General features: G+C 34.4%; 1 pseudogene; it reads left to right on the top strand.

The window, feature by feature from the left end:
- LOC138156069 (receptor expression-enhancing protein 6-like) overlaps positions 1-4,610 on the top strand; it is a 150,933-nt pseudogene extending 146,323 nt beyond the window's left edge.
- The last annotated feature ends 1,627 nt before the right edge of the window (positions 4,611-6,237 follow it).

Raw genomic sequence — 6,237 nt, 5'->3', positions numbered from 1 at the left:
AAAAAAAAAAAGAAATGGGGAGTCAGCTATGACTGAAACAACTCAATAGCAAAGTAAAAGAAGATCCTTAACAAAAAAAAAAGTTAGTAAAAGGACAATATCTAGGAAGGTAGGTGGCAGAGTAGTCATAGTGTTAAAGGTGGAAAGACCAGATTTTGAATTGTCTGCCTATTATTCTCCCCATCTTACAGATAAAGAAACTAATGCTAAGACTTCAAGCTCAAATTCTTACTAGCTAAGTGACATACTACCTACATGAAATGGACAAGTCATTTAAATTCCATCAGTATCAGTTTTCTAATAAAAAAATGGGATAATAATTACATCCACATTGTAGGGTTATTGTGAGGATAAAATAATATATGTAGAATATTGTGTAAACCTTAAAGCATTCTAAAAATTGTGGTGGTGATGATGATGATGAAGATGATGATGGCATATTCCGGTATAGTTAGTAAGATTCTCAGTGGAGAAAAAGTCAATTTCTTAAGTAATTTTAGCATAGAAAAATGTAGAAACCTCATTGTTCAATATATCTTTGTCAATTAAATTGAAGCAATTAGACTGGAACTAAGCACAGTGCAGGACCTGTGGTAGAAAACAAACCAATAAAATAAGTCCAAACCCTGTCTTATTTATTTACTATTTGCAAGGCTTCAGATAAGCCACTTGAACTCTCAGCATTAATTACCCTATCTGTAAGACAAGGAGAATAATGACCCTTATCTTATGGGGTGGTTGTGAGGATCAAAAAAGCTAATATTTGTAAAGAGTTTTGTAAAACACTATCTAAATATTAGCTATTATTAAACTGATATTAAATATGATTATGAAGCCCAAACAGATGATCACATAAGGTTTTCAAAAGTTTCAGGAAAGATTTCTTCATTAAGTTCAAACAAGAGGACTATCTGTTAATGGTGAGTTTTTCCCAATTCCCCTATTTAGAGAGAGGATTGCTATATATATATGGCATCATCCTGTAGTAGATTATCAATCCTCCTCAGTGAAATATTGTCACTGTTGTTGTTTAGTTATTCCAGTCCTGTCCAACTCTTTACTGCTCCTTTTGGGGTTTTCTTTCAGTGAAATCTATAGGATATAAATCAATCAATCAGTCTTTTATGTTCTAAAGACTAGGTATACAAAAAGAGGCAAACAAACGAAAACAGTTCCTATCTTCAAGGAGTAAACAATCTAATGGGGGAGTGAATATGTAAGGAAATACATATATATATATATATATATATATATATACACACATATATATCAAGCTATGTACAATATAAATAGAAAATAATTAGTAGAGGGAAAAGACTACAATTAAGAGGAGTTAGGAAAGACTTATTATAAAAAATAGGATTTTAATAGTAACTTAAAGGAAGCCAAAGAAATCAGTAAATAGAGTTAAGGAAGAAGAGCATTCCAGGCTTGTGGGACACCCAGGAAAAAAAAATGCCAGAGCTAACAGATGGAGTATCTTATTATGGAACAGTCAGGAGGTCAGTGTTAGTGGATCAAAGATCACATTTTGAGTAGTGAGGTATAAGAATGTTAGAAGTTGGAGGAAAAAATGAAGGCAAATAAATGTCTAATTGCATTTTATATGAAACCTATTAATCAAACCATTCATAAAAGTCCACTGATCTTTCTCACTCACCATGTAGCATTATTCTGTTAATCAATTTTTCTATGTTCCCCAATCTAAATATTATCATAGAAAGAGAAAAACAAGGTGAAATACCATTAGATAACATTTGAGTGGGGAAGAAAAACTACTGGGATTAGAGCCACAGATCCTTTTTCATTTTTGTTTCTTACTTGAAAGATGTCTTCCACTCTCAAAAGGGAAACTTTGTTCTTTCCAAGTATCTGGAGAGGAGAAATATAGCCTTTTAGACTTTTTACCTTGCCTTTCCAGAAAGATAATAATTTATACTATGTAAGTAATAGATGCTGATTTGATACTAGAAGAAATAGAAATACAGCATACACTATGTATTTCCCTGAATAATTCCTTGCTCTCCATTTATTAAAAAATAATAGATCCATAATTATTTGTCGTTTTCTTGATAGTCCTTAGTTAAGGTTTGTGACTAAGTACTTTGCTTGTAATTACAGTCTATTGCACTGAGGTCTGTTCTTTGCAAGGCTTAACTTATTTAGGGTTGCCTTATTACCCCATTTGTTTCCTATTTTTTTAATTTTCAAAATAGGACACAATCTATGCAGCTTACATTAATTAACATACTCTTGCCACACCCTAAAGTAAGTAGAAGCAATTCCACCTGGAACCACCAACAGAAGTTCAAAAATTCAGCTAGATCACTCCTTCCATAGTTCTTTAGTTTTATTTTCAAGTCTGGCTGTGGTTTCAGAATAGACTACAAAATGAAGAATTTATGTATGTGATTTGAAAGTCCAAAATAACTCTAGATTTAGCATGAGTAAAAGGAAAATGACTTTGTGTGGGTTAAGGTATGGCCTTATGATAAGTTCACCCTATTCTCATCTTTATATACCAAAATGGCACTGCTTCTAGCCAAGTCTCTGAAGACATTATCATATGAAGCAGATCTTGTGGAAAACTTCTCACCATAAAAATCCTTGGTTTTGTCAAATTGTTAAGTAATAGAAATAAATGTGTGGGTTTCCCCCCATAAATATTACATTAAATATACTACATTACCTAATGATTTGGCATTGTACCCTAAGAATCCCTGGGCCTTTCCATCTGACCTGAAGTTGAAATCTCTTACATATGCCTATGCTTAGTAACTAAGTAGGGACATTCTTCAATTTTTCAATTTCAGTTTTAAAAATAATTATATAATTCATTCTTGCATGAAAAAAAATTAATAGGAGCAACCTGGGGCAGGTAGGTGGCACAGTGAATAGAGCATTGGCCATGGAGTCAGGAGGACCTGAGTTCAAAACTGGTCTCAGACACAATATTTATTAGGCCTGTGACCTTGGGCAAGTCACTTAACCCCAATTGCCCAGCCTTCCACCCTCCAAAAAAAAAAAAAAAAAGAAAAAATAATAATAGGAAAGCAAGGCACAAAATCAATCCATTGAAAATCACTTACTGTATGCTTAGCACAATGCTAGGCCCAGTGAAAGAGAGGCAAATATAGTAGAAATGGTTGCTGCCCCTAGGGATCTGACAATTGGGTTGGGTTGACTCAATTGCATCCATGAAACAATCAGAGCAGAAAGCTTTTTTCATTGTGTTATGACTCACAAATGATATAATGTTTCAGTGCTTTGGAAAGCAAAGTGATACTTAAGTTCCAATTATTATTATTAAAATACAAAAATGAACACAAATAATCAAAAAGTTCTTGAAAATTTTGATTTTTTTATGTATAAGTGAACATAAGCAAAATAGCAATAAAGCAGTGTTTATTTCTATGTCCTCTTCTGAAATACTTATTTTTGCCATTTTTTTCCAATTTTCCAACTGCATTTTTGTGGTTATTATATACATGGTCATAATCTTTGTGAAAATTATGTTTTTTGCTCATTTTTTCCTCACTCTGAATATTTCTCTTTTTTTATTTGTATTCTAATACACATATTTATTTATTTCTCTTTTTATGTGTATATACTAGAGATAATTACGGAAGTGTTGGTTTCTTAGGGAGTTTTCATTTGCAAAATATATTTAATAATGATGCTAAGAATATCTGATACACAGGTTTTTTGGCTTCTCAATGAAAAATCTAGGATACAGTCATAGTTGTGGGAAAATAAAATAAAATGATACAAACAAATTAGTAATTCTTAATTTTTCTAATTCAATTTTGCTTCTTAAAAGTGTTGTACTGCCCAGCAGTTGCAGGGCCATGAGGTGGGAGGAAAGGAAAGGGAGCGACTTAGGAGGTAAGGTCCTTGGAGCCTGGAGTGAGAGAGACCACCAGCACTGCTCCAGAGCAGCAGGCGAGCCCTGAAGGCCACCCCCAGGCCTGGCTCCAGTCATTCTCCATCACCTCTCCTCCCCTCTCAGTCCTGGGAGTCACGAATAATTTGAAGCAGTGGTCCCAGAGGTTCGGGGAGCAGAGAAACATTGTCACGATGTCCTGGGGAAGCTGGAGTAGGTCTCTAGGGTCAAAAACTACTACCTGGCTACAGGTTCCATTGCTTTCCTTGCCCTCTAGCTCATATTTGGTGATGAGGACTCCCTGCTCTGCAATCTCTTTGGATTCATATACCCAGCATATGCCTCCATCAAGGCTATTGAAAGCTCCAACAAAGATGATGATACCATCTGGCTAACCTACTGGGTGGTATATAGCTTATTTGCCCTGGCCAAGTTTTTCTCTGACATTTTCCTTTTCTGCTTCCCCTTCTACTATGCAGGGAAGTGTGTCTTACTACTATGGTGCATGCTACCAGTGGCCTCCAATGGCTCCCAGATCCTGAACCATCACCTGATCTGCCCCATCTTCCTGAGGTACTAGGCTTCCATGGACAGCCTGGTGACTGACCTAAATGAAGGAGCCCTGGACACAGCAGGCAATCTGACCCAGGAAGCAATCGAGGCAGGCATGATTCACCCCAAGAAGAATAAGGGAAGAAATCACTCCTGAACCAGAGGCTTTGAATGACTAGACACCCTCGTTCCAGCCCCCTAAGCATCAAGTGGTCCTGGCCTCCAATCCTGGCTGACTGCCTCAGCAGCTGACCCCTCCCAGCTGTGCGGCTCCACACAACCTCTCACCTTCTTGTGCCTTAGGGCATTAGAGAAGTATCCTCAGTCTGGGACATGTCATGGGTATGAGGGGACCTCTGCCAACTTAGGATCCAATAGCAACTGCTAAGGGGCCCTGCTAGCGCTCAGACTGTAGACTGTAAGTATACCATTAACCATCTGCCTATGGCCCCCACCACTTGTCTCACACAGGACTCTTGATTTGTCCTGGCCATTCCAGCTGCCCATGTATTTTTTTAAAAAAGTCCTAAAAAAGTGTTGCTCCAAATAATTATATCAAAATATATATATATATATATATATATATGTGAATGAATGAAATAGCCTTACCAGTATAGAATTGCATCACATTAAAATCTTAGTGAATTTAATCAAAGTATAATATCAGAAATATTTTCATTTAATTTAATGAAATATTATAACAAATACATTCTCATGTAATTATTGTTAACTTTTGTTACTTTTTTCAAAAATAACACTATCATTTTTAACCTTCTAAATATTAGGGAATAAATCATACTTTTACAAATTTATAGTAACATGTTTACCAGAAACATTTGTTTTAAAACAAATTCCATTTTATTCTAGAAATGAATTCATAATATTAAAAATAATTTTATAAATTAAAAATATTTCATTTCTCAATAATTTTATTTGTTGACTTGCTAAGAATATTTTCTTATTACAAATGCAATACTTATAAATCAATATTTTTTTAATTTATAAGTAGAATTTGATTTTTTCCAATAACATGTAAAGAAAGTTTTCAATATTGACTTTTATAAGATTTTGTGTTCCAAACTTTTTTTTTCTCCCTCCATCCTTCCCCTGCCCCCTCCCAATCTGATTTAGGTTATATATGTACAATCATGTTAAATACATCTCCACATTAGTCATACTGTAAAAGAAGAAGCAGATCACAAAGGAAAAACCAAAAGAAATTTTAAAAAATAACACATGCAAAAAAAGGTAAAAATAGTATGCTTCAATCTGCATTCAGATTCTGTAGTTCTTTCTCTGGATGTGGATAGTATTTTCCACCATGAGGTTTTTGTTTTTGTTTTTTTTTTTTTTTTGGAATTGTCTTAGAATGTATTGATGAGAAGAGGCAAGTCTATCAAAGTTAATCTTCACAAAATGTTGCTGTTACAGTATAGAATATTCTCCTGATTCTGCAAACTTCACTCAATATCTGTTCATGTAAGTCTTTCCAGGTTTTTTTTCCCCTAAAATCTACCTGTTCATCATTTCTTATAGCACAATAATATTCCATTACATTCATATCGCAGAACTTCTTGAGACATTCTTCAACTGACTTTCATCCCTCCAATTTTCAGTATTTGCCATCACAAAAAAGCTACTATAATATTTTTCTAGATGAGATACCTTTACCTTTTTGTTTGTTCTTTTTGCAATCTCTTTGGGATACACACCAAGTAGTGACATTGCTTAATCAAAGGGTATGCACATTTTACAATTCTTTGCACATATTGCTAAATTGTTATTCAGAATGTTTGGATCAG

This window comes from Petaurus breviceps, unplaced genomic scaffold, assembly GCF_028583685.1.
Source record: "Petaurus breviceps papuanus isolate PSGF00001 unplaced genomic scaffold, PetGlider_PUasm1.0 98, whole genome shotgun sequence".
Lineage (NCBI taxonomy): Eukaryota > Metazoa > Chordata > Mammalia > Diprotodontia > Petauridae > Petaurus > Petaurus breviceps.
This window is presented reverse-complemented; position numbering and strand designations above follow the sequence as displayed.